The sequence below is a fragment of the Eschrichtius robustus genome, chromosome 17 (assembly GCF_028021215.1).
Source record: "Eschrichtius robustus isolate mEscRob2 chromosome 17, mEscRob2.pri, whole genome shotgun sequence".
Taxonomy (NCBI): Eukaryota; Metazoa; Chordata; class Mammalia; order Artiodactyla; family Eschrichtiidae; genus Eschrichtius; species Eschrichtius robustus.
In genome coordinates this window covers 4,120,074-4,141,219 of record NC_090840.1, presented here as the reverse complement: position 1 = coordinate 4,141,219, position 21,146 = coordinate 4,120,074, and the positions used below count along the sequence as shown (strand labels likewise).

The 21,146-nt window shown below is 39.9% G+C and overlaps 1 pseudogene; it reads right to left on the bottom strand.

The window, feature by feature from the left end:
* Positions 1–4,841: 4,841 nt before the first annotated feature.
* The window catches only part of LOC137751010 (lipoxygenase homology domain-containing protein 1-like), a 101,394-nt pseudogene continuing 85,089 nt past the window's right edge, over positions 4,842–21,146 (bottom strand).

Below are 21,146 nucleotides of genomic sequence, written 5' to 3'. Positions count from 1 at the left end.
GTATGCGAGGCTGGTTGAGAAAACTGACCAGCGGATGGAAGACGTGTGCCCTGCAGGAGGCCCAGCTGCTCACCGCGGCAGCCGCAGTGACCAGCTCCCTAGAGACCGAGTGGACGAGGGTGGGTGCGAAGTGCAGAGGGAATGCAATGGAACCAATCAACTGTTTTCTTTTCACACTTTATTCTGTACATCACCACCAACACTAAGAGAGAGACTTTCTCCAAGAATGCGACTTCCACTTTAAAATTAACATAGGTTGTATAAAAGCATCTTACCGTCATCAAGCGTTATGTACCTCTTCAGTTACTTTCCACTAGGGCCACCTAAGCATTCCAGTGGACCCAGCAGGTGTCAGGTTTTCTGCAAGAGGAAGTGGGAAGAAGAGGAAACCATTTGTGTACCTGGTTATCGCGGGCTGATCTCCGTCCATCATTGGCTGGTGCTTCTCCCAAAAGCAACGAATGTGTCCGACACAAGCGACGCCGCCGGGGATTTGCCCCAGCACGAGGAAAGGGCAGACACACTGTGACCATCAGGTAAATAGCCTGTTGAAGGCACAGCGAAAGACCCAGGTGGGCCCTCTCAGGAGGCCGGGGAGCCACTCCCTCCTGCCCCGCAGCTGCCTCCCGCGAGCAGCTCCCGCCCGGCCCTGCCGTCATCCTGGTACTGGTACAACCACTTGCCAGGGGAGGGGGAAGGTAAGTAACACGAGAGAGGATGTAAAGAAGGCACATGGCTCAGAACGGAAAATAAAATACAGAAGCGGTTTAAGGAGGCCTTCCGGGAGAAGCTCAGACATTTTTAAAAGCATTTAAGATTTCAAGCCACACCAAACGTTCTCTAGCAGGGCAACTGCAGTGAAACCGTCCTGCACTCAAGCTGAAGGTTCCACTGAGTCGTCGTTTCGTGTCAGTTTTCAGAAACATCCTATGGTAACATTATAACTATTCTAATATATCTTAAAGTCAGTAAAACTTTCTCATTTGCAGTTTCCACGGTGCAAGCCTTTGTTTCTCTCCTTTCACGTGATTGGTAGGTGTATACAAGTGGCTAAACCCTCAGACTCTAGAACAGGACTCTTCAAGAGAAATATAACAAGAGTCATGTATGTAATAAAAGGAAAAAGGTGAAATTAATTTTAATATTTTCAAGTTAATAAATTCAGAAGATCATTTCAACATGTAATCAATATAAAAATTACTAAGATATATTATTGTGATGGTCTGAATATTTGTGTCTCCCCCCAATTTTTATGTTGTAATCCTTTGGGAGGTGTTTAAAGTCTGGAGGGTGGAGCCCTTCTGGATGGGATTAGTGCCTTTGAGCAAGGCTCCAGAGAGCTCCCTTCTCCCTCCTCTGGGAGGACACAGCAAGAAGTTGGCAGTTTGCAGCACAGTTTGGAAGAAGGCCTTCATCAGAACCTGACAATGCTGGCACCCTGATCTTGGACTTCCAGCCTCCAGAATTGTTAGAAATAAATTTCCGTTGTTTATAAGCCACTAGACTATAGTGTTTTGTTACAGCAGCCTGAATGGCTTTATACAATTACATTCTTATTTATTCTACATTTTTGACAGCTGGTATGGACCTTACACCTACATCACACCTTGATTTGGAATAGGCACAGCTCAAGAGTTCAACAGACACCTAGCTCCCACGTGGGACAGTGCAATTCTAGATTTAGATGTACCTTGACCAGAACCCTGACTCAACCAATCATATTTAAGTAAGAAACTTGACCTCTGTGTCTCAGCTGCCTCATCTGTGGAATACGGTTATCACAGAGCCCGTGCAGAGGTCGTCTGTGAGGATCAGATGAGACTGTGTGAAGTCTTGCTTCACCGGGGAGCCTGTTCCAGGGTCAGAGAGCAGTAAGCGCCAGCTGGGGACACGCCTCTGATTTTCTCCCAGCCACACAGAAGGAGAGGCGTAAACAAATCTTAGCGGGTCCAACGGCAGAGTAGACTCCCTCTTATTTTAACTCTACAATAAAGTTCTAAATAACTTCTTTCTCAGGTACTTTTTCTTTCCTTATTAGTAGAAGGGGACTTGAGTTTAAATGGCTAAGTTTTGCTGGGGAAACAAGTGAAAACTAAAACTGTCTTTTTTTTTTTGGCTGCTCTTAGTTCCCAGACCAGGGATTGAACCCGGGGCTCTGGCAGTGAAAGCTCTGAATCCGAACCACTGGACCACCATGGAATTCCCAAAACCTTTCTTCTAAACTTTGCACAATCTCAGTAGAATTTTCTGACAAATCAGTAATCAAATTACTGAACTCAGTAATTTTTGCAGGGATCTTTCTTAGTGGATAATTCACAAAATCATGGTGATAAAATGCAAACAGTAGGTTGATAGACACTAAATTAAAATTCCACAGAGTGCCCAAGGGACCAGGAGGCCCTGCACTGACTTGCTCATCTGTGATTTACGCAGGGTATTTAATCTCCTTAGGTGTCAGTTTTCTCATCTGTCAAGCAAGGCAGGAGACTAAATGTTAAATACGGTTCTTCCACCTCTAATGGGGTAGCAAGAAAATTCCCCTTTTCTTACTTATGTAACCCCGGGTCTGCAAGGAGAATGAGCTAGGCAAACTCTGCCAATACTGCTAGAGTTCAGTTGATGATAATAGTGCAATGATATGCCATGTGTGGTATTTCATATGATCTAGTATAACACAGTAAAACATGTGACCATTTTCATTTGTATCATTCTGTTCTTTACAAAGACAGTTTCCTTGTTTGTAGTTATTCCAAAATGTTGACAGACCCTGGAGAAATAAGTCACTTCCATCTTGACTTCTACTCTTTTGCATTGCCAATAAAATCGATTTTAGCTCTGAAGAGAATATGACTATTATCACTTGCTCTGGATGATTCTTGATCTTTTAAATGTGACACATTTATAAGAGTAATAATCTTTTATTTACTCTTTAGGTTATTCCATGGTTACCACTGTATTAAAAGCAATAAAAAATATGTTTGATAATATTAAGCATAGCTTCATATGATACCAAATATCTAGATGTGATATAGAACCAAATGTTGTGTATAAGCTGCCCGATATAGTAGCTACTAACCATCTGCAGCTATTGAGCCCTGGAACTGTATCTTGTTCTACCCAGGAACTGAATTTTTATTTTATTTGATTTTCATCAATTTACATGTATTAGTCACATGTAGCAATTGCTACTGTATTGGACTGTACAGATCTAGATTTTTAAAAATGAAGGTTAATTATTTGGGGAGTTCTAAATACTTGACATATAATCTAGAAATAAAAGTTTCTACCTCTTTTGCATGTATGGCATTGTATCTAAAGATTTATTTAATCTAAAATTGCTTCTATTGCAATAACATTTGTCATTGTGGAGCTTCCAATCACTGCAAGACATTTTTTCAGGTAATTTATGTATATTGTGTGAAATCCTCAAACAATTTGCAAAATAGGTGTCATTATTGCTATTTTACATAAGAATAAACAGAGGCTCCCAGAGCTAGTCCATGAAAGAGCTGTAATTCAAGGCCAGTTCTGAAAAACTTCAGTCTTTCCCCATTAAGAAATAAAGAGTCCTTGCAAAAACTAAAAATATAAGGTCTCTTCCTAGAGCTTGAAGGTTATAAAATGGCAATAACTCCTACGATGCACACACATTTCAAATGGATGTGTAGTAAGTAAGAAAACAAACAGAAGATCAGAGAAGTGTTATTCATCTTGTTCATACAAATAAGAATGCAACTCCTTATAAAGTTTCAAAAGTATGGATATTTCCTAGAATCGGAACTATTGTAAGGTAAAACCCACTTAGTCAACCGAAGTGCTTCCCCACGTGTCCGAAAGAGTGTCCTCTTCAGGAGTCAGCAATGACCAAACCACCTGCTGAACTCAGAGCACGCATCCCTCCCCGCCTACCTCATCATCAGGTGGAAGCTCCTTGAAGACAGGGGCGCTTCATTTTTTATCCCTAGATATCCAGGACTCGGTATGGTGCCTGACTCCTAGGAGGCATGCAGTCTGTGCTTGAGTCAGCAGATGAATAAATGAATAAACACAACGCAATGCATGTGTTCTCTAGATTCAGGGAACATGCAATCACCTAGACATCCACCTTGGCACTTGGGCGCTCACACATGTCTCTATCATGGCCCTTAGGTCGTGAACATTTGTTTTCACGTGGGCGTCTACTGAGTCCTTGCAGGCAGGGGCCATATTACTTTATCCCTGAATCTCCTTATCTACTCCACTTCCTACTACGGTTCATGGTAAATTACTATTTGTACCATGACTGAATGAATGAACCAACGTATTCTACAGATTAATAACAACAGGAATTTAGCTATATGATTTCTATTTATAGCGCACTTTGTTTTAAGATGTTGTTCATAATAGCCCTATAAAGTAGGTAGGTCTTATTTAATCATTCTCAGCATAAAGAGTCTGAAACTGAGGACCAGAGAGTTTAAGTGATACTCCTATGAATGGTCAATGAATTCCAGAGCTGCCCTTGCAACTTAATTCTCTTAATTTATATTATATCTACACCATATTAGAATAATGCTTTAGAGTTCACAGTTCATACATATATACATATACCTTCATTTGATTTTAAATGACTCAGATGAACCGGGAGGAACAGGTATTATACCCACTTTACGTATGAGGAAATTGAACCTCAGAGACATGGACAGCAATACTCACGTTTGCAGAACTAGCGGGAAACAGAGCACCTGTTTGAGAAGCAGAATCAAAAACCTGTTTTCTAAGTCCTAATTCAGCATCCTTTCCATTTCAGCATGCTTATTCCAGAAGAGAAAAATGCTAAATGTTACAACATTTAGTAATTACTAGTGTGGATAAAGAACGGCTTCCTGGGGAGAGAAGGCCTTCAGCTCTGGTTTTAAAGGAGGGGAGGAAGTGGCCAGACGGATGGAGGGGGCAGGCTGGTGACACAGCTGGAAGAAATGGACAGTGACAGCACACCTGTTGCACGGGAACAGCACTTGTTGATTGCCATCTTCCTTTTCAGATTTAACAACAATCCTCTCAAGAAACCAACCGCTTACCTGTGTAAACTGACAAAGGAGATCGCTTTGACTCGTAGCATAAAATATACTAGTATTGTGATTTTATTCATCGAGTCTCCTAATTTCCTGTTAAAATACACTTGTCAGGCAATCTGTGTACAAAACTATGCACATCCAAGTTATACCAGCAGAGAAATGCAAGCCTCAGTGAGCTACCTGATTACTCAGAGCAGGGGAAGCAGAAGAAGAGAGAGGGTTCTCTGTCAGGGGCACAAACTCTCTGTTAAATTCTTTAAAAAGTATCTAAAAGCCAAACGCAGCAAAATAAACTCACATAAATGCATTTCAGTACGTTATTTATAGAAGACTGATATGTTTAAATAATGATGTAAAGTCACAATCATCATTCTTAGTGGTAAACATTTAGAAGTTATCACTGATTATTGAATTTGTCAATGCAATTGAATAAAGGGGAAAAAAGAGAAAAGGAAGGAAAGAAGGAAGGAAGAAAGGAGAATGAAAAGTAATTTGTTGGAAAAGAAGAAACAGAACGGTCATTAATCATGGAAAATGTGACTTTCTAAATTTAAAACCCCAAGAAGTTACAGAAAATAGTGGAATCAAGAGAGATGAGGAAAATGGTTAGATATATAATAAATATATAAAAACCCATGACATTTCTATTGACCAGAAAGGAACAGTTAAGAAGCGTAAGTCGATGAAAGTTACAATGTTGAATTGCTATAAATACTTAAGAATGTAGGGTAAATCTAAAAAGAGATGTAGTATAAGTTGTAGAAAGATTACCTAAATTTCAGGAGTGACAGTAAAGAAGACATAAACAAATAGAGAGTGAGCCTATATTCGTGAGTATAAAGAAATTATAGGGATGTCAGGTCCAAAACTTCAATGTAATTAAATCAAATTCACCATAGGGTTTTACAAGAAAGTAGACCAGTGCATGGTAAGATGTATGTGGACGAGCACAGCCCAGGACTGTCTCAGGCACTCCAGGACTACAGTAAGGTAGGAGAGTCAGCCTACCAGGTATCAAAGTGTGTTATAAATCTATACTAAGTAAGACAACACAGAATTGGTGCTGGCATAGATAAACTGACTGATGGCAGAGAGAAAAGGACTTGGAATTGACCTACACGTTTACACAACTTGCTCTGAGCAACAGGGCAGAACCATGAAAAGACCACACGCTGAGACCATGCGTGATACCAAGACATCAAAAACTCTCTTACTGGGGCTTCCCTGGTGGCGCAGTGGTTAAGAATCCGCCTGCCAATGCAGGGGACGCGGGTTCGAGCCCTGGTCTGGGAAGATCCCACCTGCCGCGGGAGCAACTGGGCCCGTGAGCCACAACTACTGAGCCTGCGCGTCTGGAGCCTGTGCTCCGCAACAAGGGAGGCCGCGACAGTGAGAGGCCCGCGCACCGCGATGAAGAGTGGCCCCCGCTCGCCGCAGCTAGAGAAGGCCCTCGCACGGAAGCGAAGGCCCAACACAGCCATAAATTTAAAGAAGTAAATAAATAATGGAAATAAATTTAAAAACAAAACAAAACTCTCTTACTGTTAGTTATAAATGTATAAGATGAAAAAAATCAACGCCATACTTAGAACACTGTAATTTAATACGTTAGCAACATTGAGAATTAAAAGGTGTACTTCTTCGTTTAAAGCACAGGACCTTATCAAGAGTAATGTGAATGGTGCTGCCTTCTCAGCATACAACTCACTGTGAAGAGTAGGCATCATGTTTCTGCCTCAGCAAATCGGCCTCCTGCTTTCTGAGGTTCCCGCAGCTTCATTTCATCCTCTGTGATTTTCATCCCAAAACATATCGCCGGGAGTTCCTTTAACGTGACGTTTTTACCAACGTCACTTTCTCTGGGACGTGTTCATCCTTCTGTCACAACCACTTTGCTCATTTGTGGTCACAAGTTCCTTTCACGACATTCTGCTGGCTATTATCTGAAGTCTCGCAACTGGTGACAGTGTCAACACTCCCAGAGTCGGATGTTGCTCCTATAACTCCATTTATGTTTGATCTGAACGTCACTTCCAGCATTACCCCTGTTGGTTTCGTCGACGTGCTTTCATCTTTGAATTGCACGTGTTTGTAAAGCGTCAGTTGAGTAGGAGTCAATACAGCTACAATTACAACTACATGCTTTGCTGTCTGTGCATGAACCAAGTGACAGATGGGCAGTGACGCGTCGCTGTCAGACTCCGAGAGAAACGCAGTGATTTGTCGCTGCTCAGGATGTGCATCTGGGACTTAGGTGGTGGCTCAGTGGGCTGAAGAGCTAGCAGTGAAATTTGGGCTTTATGCAGCTACCATGATCAAACCGTGGTAACTGAAGCTTGAACCATGTTGTCGGGGGATTTCTATTATTTAACTAAATCATTGTAACTGGAATCAGTGCAGACAGAAGCCGTGCAAAGCAAAGACTGCCCGTATGTGATGCAGGTGGGCCGACTTTGTCGAGCCCTCAGGAAAAGACGGAACCTGTGATAAGTAGTGGGTACCGCTGGCTATACACACGGAAGAGAGGGAAAGTGGATTCTAGTCTCCCGTCAGACACAGAAATCAACTACAGTTGGAGTAGATATCTAAATCTTAGAGAGACAAGGCTTTATATATGTATATATATAAAAATAAATGTGTGCGTATGTATGAACATACTTATATGAATATCTATCTATCCATACCTACATCTATCTATCATCTATCTATCTATCTATCTATCTATCTATCTATCTATCTATCTACCTACCTACCTAGCTATCTATCTATATGGAATATCTTAGGGGTAGAGAAAGGACTTCCTTAAGATATGAAATGTGCTGATTATTAGAAAAAAATACCATACTGTTAAATTCAACCACATTAAAATTAAGAATTTCAGTTCATCCAAATATACCACCAACCAGACAAGGTACCACGGGGGTAACTGCTGGTTGTGCCGCCACGCCTTCTTCAACCCCTGCAAGGCTCCAGCCCACATTTCCCAGGAGTCTTTGCAGCTATAGATAACAGGATGACTAATTTCTCAGTAACGCCATGTGACCAGAAGTAGTGTGGGCAGTTTCCACCTCACCTGCCTAAAAGACATTGTTGCCAGGGCCTTGCCCTCCTTCCCACGTGCTGCGGCCAGCTCTGACCGCTCAGAGGAGGCTGATGTGGAGCTGGCGGTACACTGACAAGACGAGAGGCCCCGGGCCCCCGAGGGCTGGCACGGAGGCAGAGTCCTCACAGCTGCTCACGTTGGGACTGTTACCTGCGTGTGAAATAGACTTCTATCTTTTTAAAACCCCTTTCTGAGTACTTTTTCTCACATGACCTTTGCCTTTACCCTAAATCTTATAGACAAGAACATGCATTTCCACCGAAGACGAAATTCAACAGACAAAAAAAATGAAAGAATGCTCGCTCTTCTTAGAAATCAGGGAAATGCAAAGTAAGACCACGATGCGATACCATTTTCGACCCATCTAATAAAGGCAAAAATTAAGTGTACTAGCTGTGTATGAGAATATGATGTCATATAAATTCATATACACTCTAGGTAACAGTAAAACAGTACAATCTCTTTTGAAAAATCTAGGTTATCTTATAAAGCTGGACATGATCCTATTCTTTGATCCTGCAATTGGCTTCTATGGATTTACCCTAGAGCAGGCTGTCTCAGCCTCAGCACTACTGACATCTGGGGCCTGATAATTCTTGGCTGTGGGACCGTCCTGTGCATTGTAGGACGTTTAGCAGCTTCCCAGGCCTCTGCCCACCGGATGCTGGTAGCACTCCGTCCCCAGTGTGACAACCAAAAACGACCTTCAGACATTGCCAAGTGTCCCCAGGGGATGCCACATCACCTCCATTTGGGAACCACCTCCCTAGGGAACTCTGGCTTCTATGCACTTGGGGACACACACGAGAATATTCACTTCAGTGTGTATGTAACAGTTCAACTGGAGACAGCACAATTATCCATTAACAAGAGATGGATAAATTAATTATGTACAATAATTTTTCACAATTCACAATTTTTACAAAGCACAAAAACTATCAGAAGTATTTTTAAGGATACCTACATAATTAGTAAAGACTTCTTTTTTCTAAAGCAAGGATTAAAAAAATCAAGAAATGATAAAAGAAAATTTAGGATGACGGCTTTGGGGGAGAGAATAGGAGAGGTGAGTACAGGTACAGCAATGTTCTAGGCTCAGACTGGGTGACGGTTTATCTCAGACTTTATATATAATACAAATTTTGAAAAGGAAAAGAAAGAAAAACATAGCCTAGATATTCTATCATGGTAATTTGTTTTTTCTTTTAGTGAAAAGAGTGTGCAGAATGTAGGAAGGATAGTTTAGTCAAAGAATTTTAAAATCATGTTATAGTAATTGCTTTCAACTTTCCTTACCTGAGTGTCAAGTACCCCAAGCCCATCAGTCAGAAGAGCCCGTAAAAATCCGCCAAGTGTCTCACCAAAGCCAGCCCTCACTCCTGGCCTACCTGTCATTTTTCATCTTTTCCTGGGGAATCTTCGTGTTTTTCTGGACAAGGCTAGGTCCCCTGGCCACTCTAAGGATCCCTTTCAGACGAGGTGCCATACTTCACCTGCTTATTTCTTATGTGTCTGCCCCGACCCAGCCCGGACTGTGAGGGCAGAGACCACCTGCACCCTGTTCATATTTGAATGCCCAGCCTCTGACAAGTTCTGGGAACAAAGTAGGAGCTCAACAAAGAACTCTTACATCAGAAAGCAGAGCTTTTTTAACAAATGGTCTGAGACCACATGACTCAGAATCCCTTAAGATGCTTGCAAAAAGAAAAAAAAAAAAATCTTATTTCTGATGACTCAATCCCTACTAAATCAGAATCTCTGGGGTGGGCCCAGGAGTCTAGTTTGTTTGTTTTAAGGTACCCAAATAATTCCTATTCTGAAGGTTTACAAGGTATGCTGTAAACACAGGGCTCTTTACTGCAGTTTTCTATTTATTCTATTTGAGGTGAGACACCCACAGATACAACTGTATCCAAGCTAAGAGAATAATGTTGTCAGCAGCTTCTCCTTTTAAAATGGGAAGTTAAAACAGGGTCTTGAGAGTTTAGCTGAAGTCTTTCCATACCTGCACAGGTTTTGTTAATCAGTGTTCCACTGGAAAGAAAAATCAGTATTTAGAAGTTTGTTGGTTCCTCCATCTAAAGCTTTTTCTATATGAGTAATTTAGCTCCTTAAATATATTTAAAATCACAATGTTCCTTTAATTTTCCCTTGGCCATTTTTATTCTTTGTATCAACCAACCGTGGTAGTAACACCTGACCCTTCAAAAACCTGCCCCTTCGTGTAACTTCCCTTTTCTTCCTTTCATCCAGAAAAGGCCCTGTTCTCACAGCATCTCCACGGTACCTCCCGCAGTCTTTGGGGTTAGATCTTCCAACACTGTTGGCTTCCCTCATCACCAAGAGGAGTCTCAAAATAATTTCTAAAACCTAGAGCCTGGTTAAGCCAGGGATTTCTGCTAACGGCCCTGTTCTGACCCATCTACAGCTGCTCTGCAAATCCAGGCCCTGTTTGCCGGGGAACTTAGGATAAAAGCAGGAAATGGTGGAAGTTTCCATCCCTCGTGGAGATAAGGCAGAGGCCACGCCTCTCTGCAGGGACGCCAGGTATGGGGGGCGGCATAGCGTGTCTTTCTTCCCTCTGTTCAATTCCTTATTTCTGCTTCTTTCTAATAATTTCCTCCATGTGATCCTCATCTCCTTTATCATGTGTCTGTTTTCTTTCTATACACTCGTCCTTCCCTTTTCTTCTTCCTTTCTCCTCGGTTTGGCCCAAAATACACACACTTCTTCCTTGCAAAAGTCATTTTAAGCTCTCCTCGTTCCTTCTGAGGAAGAAATGATTCCTCAGTGAATCAGTGAAATGATTTTGAAGAGCTTTACTCAAAATCATTTCACTGATTTAAATCCATTCATTCAATACATTGTCATTCATTAAATTTCTACACTATTAAGCACTAAATTAGGCACTGGGAGAATAGAGATGAATAATATATAATACCAGACCTCAAAAAATTCAAAATCTAGTAGAAGGAGAAAAGGCGTCTGGAAATAAATGTAATAAACGGTGTAGGTACCATGATATGAGTTAAAATATGTAGTTGCATTTTAGCAATAAATAATGCAGATTCCAGAGTCAAATAAATTTAAGTTTGAATTCAATAGCTCTAAGGGAGATAAAGACGATATTAATAAAGATAAAGATAAAGAAGATATTAATGAGGTAGAGTTGACAAGACCTACTTAACAGTTGTAGAAGGGGTAGAAGACAGGGAGAGAACGGGATAAGCAAGGATGATTCCTAAGTTTCTAGTTTGTTGCAGGGTGTGGAGGACAGGAGCCAGGGGAACCGCACCTGCAGGGTAACATGATAGATGCAATTTTGAATACTGCCTAGTGGGTCTGGAGATTTTAAACACACACACACACACACACACACACACACACACACACACACAATAAAGCTTCTGTATTCCTAGGAAATGTCCTTCATAATAACATAGCAGTGAGCTTTTAAAGTCATGTAATAAGTCTAATCCAACAAAACTTCATCTAGCCATAATTTCTTAAAAGAAAATTATTTTCTCATCTCAATTTTCCATGAGTTATACATTCATCTTTCCTTTCACCCACCTTTTATGCTATTTTTAATTAATCTGAAGAACAAACTTCTTACTAAGCAAATCTTACCTGGACCTGTTCCATCATGACTAATCAGAACTTCCTTCAATTTTCCAAGAGACACTGCCTCAATGGAAAAAATATCAACGTGTACAATAAAAAATGAACTCAGTGACCATTAGGACGTTTCCTTTCTCTAGAAAAAAATAGCATTGCTATTAGTATTATATTAGTACATTACTATATTGCTATATATTACTACTATATTATTACTATTACCATAAAAATTACCCGCTTACTATTTTACGTTCAACGTCCTATCCTATGCCTTGTGGGACACGCACAAACATGTAGCATGTAATTCTTGCCCTCCTCAATCATACGGTCTACCAAGAAAAGGTTTGTAAATTTTAATCATAGCGTTTGTTTTGTCTACTACTGCTAGTGGAAATAATAGTTCTTACAGTCCTGACAAGGTACAAACCCTTCTAAGGGTTTTTTATATATTAACTCATTTAATTCTTAGAATAAGCCATGAGGTAAGCACTACTTATTTTCTCATTTTACAGTTGAAGAGAATGACACACAGAATTAAATTCCTCACCCAAGGACACCATCTAGTAGCTGAGCGAGCCAGGACTCAGACCCCAGCAGTCTGCTTTTCCACCACTGCTGTTTGCCTCTCGGTGGCTTTCAGTTCCAAATGAACTATGTACTGAAATATGTGTATTTCATATACACATATTTATATGTATACATATAAAGTTTTTAAACAGACTATTTGTTAACTAGATATACAGTGCACACATTCTAAGTGCACAACACACTCAACGCACACACGTCCACGCAGATAATAAAACGTCAGCCTCACCCAAGACTCACCCACCACGATGGCCCATCCAGTCATTAGCTCCCCAAGTGGAACCAGTAACCTGACTTTTTATGCTTTTAATCAGTTTTGCCAGATCTCGGACCGACCACAAGCAGAAGCATACAGTGTGTTGGCTTTCTGCTTGGCTTGTCTCACTCAACCTTTGGGAAATTCATCCACATTGTTTTGTTTAACAGCATTTTGTTCATTTTCGTTGCTGAAGATTATTCCAAATTATTTATCTATATTACTTGTGGACAGTAGTTTCTGGGTTTGGGGTATTACAAATAACCCCCTGCTCAGAAGGCTCTTGTACATGTCTTTTCATGCACATGCGTGTACGTTGCTGTTGGGGAACTGCTGGGTTATAGAGCTTTGGTAGATAGTCTCAGTTCTCCAAAATGCTGATACTGACGCATGCCCTGTGGGCTCAGTGTCTGTATGAGAGGCCTGGGTGCTCCAGCGGCTCATCAATACTTGATGTTGTGATTCTTTTTGAGTTTAAGCTGTCTGATAGTGCACAGACACTTCATTGTGGTTTCCATTGTATTTTCATGGTTACTAACAAAGTTGGATATATTTTTCACATTTACTGGCTATTTGGACAACCTCTTTTACAAAGGACATGTTCAAGTGTCATGCTTATCTTTTAAACTGGGTTCTCTGTCGTTTTCTTGTTGATTTGGGGGCATTCTATATATGGTCTGGAAACAAGTCCTTAGCCTGTATTTATTTTACAATATCTTCTCACACCTTCTGACTTGTCTTAATGGCGTCTTGAGGAACAAAAGTCTTTAATATTAAAATGGTGTAATTTACAGTTCCCCCTTTATTTGTAGTGCTTTCTCTGTTTTGTCTTTAAAATCTTAGTCTATATTTGTACACCCATGTTCATGGCATTATTTACAGTGCCCAAAAGGTGCATTAATTCATTGATGGATGAATGGGTAAACAAGATGTATATATGTACAATGGAATACTAGTCAGCCTTAAAAAAAAAAAAAAAAAAAGTAAATTCTGACACCTGCTACAACACAGAGGAATGTTGAAGATACTGTTCAAAGTGAAATAAGCCAGTCGCAAAAAAACGCATGCTGTATGATTCCACTTAGATGAGGTGCCGAAGGGACTCTAATTCATAGAGAGAGAAAGTGGAGAGGTGTAGCCAGGGTCTGGGGTTAGGGAACAAAGAGAGGAGAATGGGCATCTTTATTTAATGGCTCCAGAGTTTCAGTTTTGCAAGAGGAAAGAGTTCTGGAGATGGATGGTGGTGATGGTTGCACAACAGTGTGAATGTACTTAATGTCACTGAATTGTACATTTTAAAATGGTTAAAATGGTAAAATTCATGTTATGTATACTTTAGTCCAATTAAAAACATTTTAAATCCTAATCTATTCCCAGGGTCATGAAGATTTTCCCCTATGTTCTAGATATTTTATTGTTTTATCTTTCACACTTAGACCTAAATTTGTATGGAACTGGTTTTTAGGGTTAGTATAAAATAGGGCTCATGATTTTTTTTTTCTATAATGATACCCAGTTTACTCTCTGAATTCATTAAAAGACTATTGTTTCCTTGATGCTGGACAGAAGGATATTTATATATTCTTCTGGTCTTTGCCTGTTTCTCTGCTCTATTTGTCTTGTACCAATTAGTGCTGTTTTAATTGTATTAACTTTAAAATAAATCTTGATATGTGACAGTGTGAGTTCTCCGGTTTTGTTTTTCTCAAGATTAATAATCTTCAAGATTATTTGTGGTGTGTTTGACCCTTTGCATTTCCACGTACATTTTAGAATGAGAGTGCCAATTTCCATTAAAAAATACTTCTGGAATTTTGATTGATATTGCAATGAAACTGCAGATCAATTAGGAGAGAAGTGAGAACTCTATAATATTGAGTCCTCCAATCCAGGAACATAGTATATCTTTGTTTTTGTTTTTTTTTTTTAGTTGCAGTGCCTGGGCTTCTCTAGTTGTGGCACATGGGCTCCAGAGCACGTGAGCTCAGTAGCTGTGGTGCGTGGGCTTGGTTGCCCCGCGGCATGTGGGATCTTAGTTCCCTGACCAGGGATCAAACCTGCGTCCCCTGCATTGGATTCTTAACCACTGGACCACCAGGGAAGTCCCTATATCTCTATTAATTTGTGTCTTTTTTACATTTTTCCAATAATATTCTGTAGTTTTCCATGTAGAGCCTCGCTGTGGCCCCAAAGTTCCTGTGTGAAATGGGCTCATGGGTGGAGTGAGCGTGGTGGCAGGGATAGAGTTGTCTGTGCGTGGCCCGAGGACCTGGGCTCCCTCCCCTAAGGCTGCTTTGGCACCAGGGCTGTGGGTGCCCAGGCTGCCAGCTGAGGTCACAGGGATCCAGTGCCTGCTGCCTACAGCAGTGACCTCTGGGATACACATTCAGATCGGCTCTGCCTCTCTCTTTCTCTCTTCCACCTTCCTTCACTGCTGCTTCCTGGGGTCACTTCCCCCTTTAACGACCTGCAGGACCTGCCCCGGGGAGAACCCACACAAAGGTCCCGCTTTTCAGGTGGGGCTTTATGAGGGTCTGTCTTCACTGCTGGGCTGCATCCCCACCCCAGGAGCCTCCGAAATCTCTGCACAGCCTCTCAGGCTCTCTGATGCCACTTTCTGATCTAAGCTTCCACTTAATGAACGACCGAACAGAAAGCTCTGCTGAGTATCAGGTTCTCCTCTGAACTTCCTTCCTATCCAAGATCGTGGACCCTCAAGCCCTAACTGCCTTGGCAGCTCTTCAGTGCCTTCAAAACCAATTTAAAAAGACAAACATTTCTAGTTGTCAGCAGGATGGTCATTTTGTTACAAGCTATACTGTCCGTCCTATCTGGAGGTAGAATCTTGGTTTTTGGGTTGTTTTTTTTCGGCGGGGGGTGAGGGTACTTGTTTTTAAAAGAAGAGGAAACTGGGACTTACTCATGGTGGCATTGTCCTTGGCTAAGTCCCACCTCAACTCAACTTGAGGACAAGATGCACACCAAGAAATGACCACACCTACTGTACTTCCCAGCTGGTATCAAATGAGCATCTCAGGAATTTTCTGTTTGAGTGTCTTTTTAGTTAGAGAAGTTAGAGGAAAAACTGTGGGCACGAATTTAGAAAGATCTTTTTATTACCTGTCCAAGCCGAAACTTGACTTTGCTATTTTTGGATTGATGAAGGCTTCGATTCCCTGAATCTCCTCTGATGCCGATGAGGTTGATAAACACGTTAGACTCTGTCTTGGCACCTGGCCTCCTGCCAGTGTACACGTAGATATCATAAACCACCACTGAAATGTCAGAAATCTGGTATTATCTTTCTCATATTTATTTTCTCTTTGAATGTAGTTAGATACCCTGGAAGGGAATCAGAACATTCTTTAATCTAGTTGATATGAGTTTTTCCATGGTACTTGGCCTTGGCCCTTTTTCTTATGTGCACCCCTATTCAAACACACTCTTGGCTATTTCCTGTTTAACCCATTAATACAGACTCTCAGCTATTCCCAGAACTACTGTTTCAAAATAATTATTGTTAGCAATTACGCACTTTCATTAACCACTACACTTTCACAGTTATTATGAGAAATTGTATTTTAAAAAAAACTCTTCTCTCTCTTAATTAGACAAAAGTGGCAATTTTTTCCCCTGAAGTTTGGCTGTTCTAATCACAGCTGGTCACTCATGCTGCTACTTCATGGAGATCACTATTCCAATAATGGAGATTTTTAATAGCCCTCTTGAGAGTGAAAAAATACAAAGATCCTAGAGAGATGCAAATTTAAATATGATTTTTAAAAAAGAGCTCAGTGAGGTACCGGCAAATTATGATCCACTATATTTGACCTTAGAATTAAAGCAATTTTTGAAACACTGGTAGAAGTCACTAATTAGGAAAGAGATTGCTCTTGCTGATACTACTAATATGAATAATATCTTGGATACAATGAGTACTTTTTATTCCAGGATCCTAGAACTCTTTCTAAACCATCCTGGGTGCAATTGAACAGTTGCATTTATAGAAATTCACATTAACATTTTCCAAAGAACTCAGACGTGAAAGTCCAACAAGTTAAGAAAACAAAGTAAGCGAGAAACATTGTCTGCTTCCATCACACCTGACCTTTAAAAAGACAAACGTGGTATACTGGGAAATGGTGTAAGCAGAGAAGATAAATCAGTTTCTTTGTGCCGTCTTACATATTCTAAAATGCCCCAGAGTGAAACCCAGCTGAGCTTAAGCAGAATATTAGAACACTGATGAATTTAGGACAATCACAGAAATCTTAAAAGCTACCTATTAAGATGATCTGGTCTTACAACCTGTGTAGCTGCATGAACTGAATTAAGCTAAAACTTATAGGAGAATTCTTCATGAAGACAAGTGTGTGGACAAGCATGAACAGAAGTCTTTATAGAGGAACACTGTTTCTGTTTACCCAAGTATTTTCATTTCAGGCAAAGAGTGAACTTGTTTACAGCTTAAAAAAAAATAAAGATACTATATATAAAATAGATAACTAATAAGGACCTACTGTATAGCACAGGGAACTCTACTCAGTACTCTGTAATAAACTATATGGGAAAAGAATCTTAAAAAGAGTGGATATACGTATATGTATAACTGACTCACTTTGCTGTACACCTGAAACTAACACAACATTGTAAATCAACTGTACCTCAGTAAAAATTTTTAAAAATAATAAAGACCTTTAAAAAATTAAAATACATATGACAAAAATGAGTGAATAATTAAAGGTTTAAAACGTACATATCAAAAATTATTTAGAACCGAGACATATATTTGCAGCACAAACAACGCTCAGCCATCCCTTAATCATTGTACACGGCAATGACCACATCCTGTACCTTGACTGCTACCTGCATGCACCTTCAATACTTCTCAACTCTGTGCTTCCAGAAGCTGCTATAAATTAAGTTTAATATACATGCACCGAAAAAAAAAAAAAACTTAACTTGTCGTCTAAATTCAAAGAAAGAGAAATAAATGTACTAGAAATTTTAGAACAAAGTGATTATCATAGATGAGCGCTAAATTTTATTCTCAAATTACATCAAGAAGAGTCACATAGTTTAAATTGTAAAAGTTGAAAGAAAACATATGATCCCGCTAGGAGAAACAGACATTTTGCTGGAATCTGTAACAGTAACTCTCCTTTAACAAGATTCACGAAGCATTTGCTTCCGCAGTGAAAGCATGGAGATTCTTTTTAAAAATGTTAAATGCATCACAATAGATTCTAAAGACTCCAGACTTTTTCATGATCCTTAAGGCAATATAAAATTCTTCCTTATCTAACAATGCAAAAGGAACTTTTAAAGTTACCACGTTGCTTAGACACACCTTAAAATACCATGTGCTAAAACAGCAAGTGAAGATCAAGAATCCTTTGTTCACTGTCTGTCCTTGGGCATGAAAGTCAGGGCTCGATGTTGTTGGTTTAACGGCAGGGCTGTATGTTCTAGCTTAACGACACGCATTCTGCTGTAAAAACGTAGAGGCCGGCAAATTATCTTTAGGAGAGGGACACCCCACACACAAGGGTGAACTCCTGAGGGATCCCAGTGATAAGTCCAAAATGTGAGTTAGAAGAGAACCTGGAATTAGCTCGAATACTTGAAAACTATAAGGATGGGTCTCCAGGTGTCAATGTTGTACAGAATGGAAAAGACCATTTTACCTGAACATATTCAAAGGCAGGTATTACTAACCAATCATTCTGACTACAAATAACCATTCTTGAAGCACTGGATTTTAAGTAGTTATCTTAAGTAGTTGTATCTGTCACCCTCTTAGCTAAAAGTATTTGAAAAAGTTAGCTTGCTGATTTAGGTTACCCGTAAATGTTGGGCATTTCTGCCAATATTTTTTAAAAGTTCTTTTCACCGTAGCTGATGTTGACTTTTTCTTTCCGACAATTAGTCAGTAGCTTCAGCCGTTCGGAAAGCCTTTCCCATCCGCCATCAGCACAGAAGAAAATTCTTGTATCCTATTTGCCGCAATTGTCAACCACTTCCTTTAATAGCTGCCTGTTTTCACTGTTTGGGGGGCATTCTTTCACCTGTGTTTGTAATGTCACCATCTTCAACACTCTCGTCCTTATATTTACCGTATTTATTGTCATTTCAACAATGTCCCCATCTCTCAAGGAATGCACAGTATATGTATCATTGCAAAGCTCAGCATTCTTTGGGCTTTATAAACCTTTGGCCTACATAATAAGATTTAACACCATCTCTTGAGGGACACAAAAATCTTTCAAATTTCCCCCACAGTTTTTTTTTTTTTTGCAAACATCATTTTAGGGCAGAATCTGTGCCAAGCATTTGTTAATGATGACTTATCAGACTCAACTCCAAGCCTTAATATCGCCGTCAATAGTATCCTTATGATTTTCCTTACAAGGAATCTTGGATTCTTCTGCTTCTGCTTACTGCATACAAAGAGTTAAAATTCCATCTGTCTATCTATATTTATATTTACGTTACATATATTTGCTCTTCATGGGGACATATATAATTCTTTAGTCACAAGGATATATTAAAAATGTCACATGGCTGGGGAGAAAGCTATAATATGATTTTTCACTGGATGTTTACAAGAGGGAAACCAAAGGCACGATGGGACATGTTCCCTTCAGCACAAGTTAAGAGGGAGGAAGCATTACCCAAAGAGGAAGTAGAAAGAGACACCTCAGGGATGGCCAAGAACAGAGGGTGGTGCACACACAGGGGTCCTGGCCACATCTGAGGGCGAGTTCCCGGAACTGACATGTCCACTTGGAGTAAGAGAGGGAGGAGAATGAGAAGAAGCCTAAACTGACCAGTTTTCACCCAAGAGAAACTAAGCTCTATGTTGGAATTTATGGAGTTTATTTTGAATTAAAAGGATTAAGATTTCCATCATCAGTGGAAATAGGGGCTTGGAATATTTTTAAGTCCACAAATATTATTCACATGTAGTAAAATTCACTCTTTTAAGCTATATGGTTCTATGAGTTTTGACAAATATGCACAAGTCCTTTAATTATCACCATAATCAAGACAGAGAACATTTCCATCACCTTAAAAAGTTTCCTCATGAGGGGTGTGATTTTAATCAGTTATGGAGAACAAAAAAGATTATGTTTTTGCAGTCCTCAAAGTTATGATTGTGAAGACTCAAAGCCATCACATGATGATAAACACAATGCAGATATAGTAATAGCCAGGATGATATCTAGAAATATTGTCTCAGACATGACACCTGCCTGATTTTTGAATGAGCATATAAAGGCACTGAATCCAATTAACGGTTTATAAAATATATTATATTTTATATATAATATAAAAATTATTATATTTTATATATAATATATAAATATATTATATTTTATATATAATATATTTTATATATAATATATAAATATATTTTATATATAATATATAAATATATTTTTATATAGTATATAAATATATTATATTTTATGTATAAAAATATATTATAGATAATATATAAAATATATTATATTTGGTGATGCTCTGTGATTTTAATCTCAATTCCATTTGAAGGATCACCTCTTAATATCCTATCATGCCAAGAACTTTTTCATTCCCTTGGTGGCGATCCCTCGATCACCCAAGGTATCAGCTATGTGGTGAGGAGGGGCAGCCTCTTCACAAATCTATCTGGAATGGAGAGTTTTAAATATCTAGACACCAGGAGTTTATTTGTGGAACTGAATTGAGTCCTTTGCCATCAGGCTCATTCAGGATCATTAAGGGCCATTGTATGTTTCAGGAGGAAAGGACCACCTCTCACCCATCCAAGATGTCAAGATTGAACAACTCTGAAGAAGTACCGATGGCCAAATAAAGTCAGACCCAGAAGTCAATACGGAAAGGAGCAGGCGGCTGGCTTACTCCACGATCTGCCGTCCACGGTGTCAGAGTGTCATCAAAATTAGTTGAACCAGGAAATATTCCTCCCAGATCTAGGCAGCTATTTCGAGAGAAATGCCCTAAAGAGAAGCAATCTTCTCAATTTAGGATGATTTTGAATAAATAATGAAAGAATATCTAGTAATTCTGTTATGAAAATCACCTGAAATTATTGATGGTATGTCAAACAGTGGATGCGTTCACAGGTTGTCTATCAGCCAAAACGTTGTCCACCTCACGTGGGCCATCCTCCTGCAGAAGTGAGCTATCCGTGGCCAGGGCCTCTCGGACTCCCTCCCCTAAACCACATGTGTCGTAAGTGCAGGGCTCACGTCTTTCTCAGTTTTGAACCCCTAGCTCCCGGCACGTGTAAATACTGAATACTACTGAATAAATGAACGCCTAGTAATCCATCCATCCATCCATCAGTAAGTGTTGTGTCCTGCTCCTGCTGGCTGCCCAAAGCACCGCTCAAGTGTGAATCATCTAGAAAGTGCTGTGGCTGCTCTTCGCGCAGATCTGTGCCTTAAACAGAGTCTACCTTCCCAGGCTCCTTTTGCTCTCAACTTTGCTCCTATTCCCCAGTTTATTTCAGGGTCCA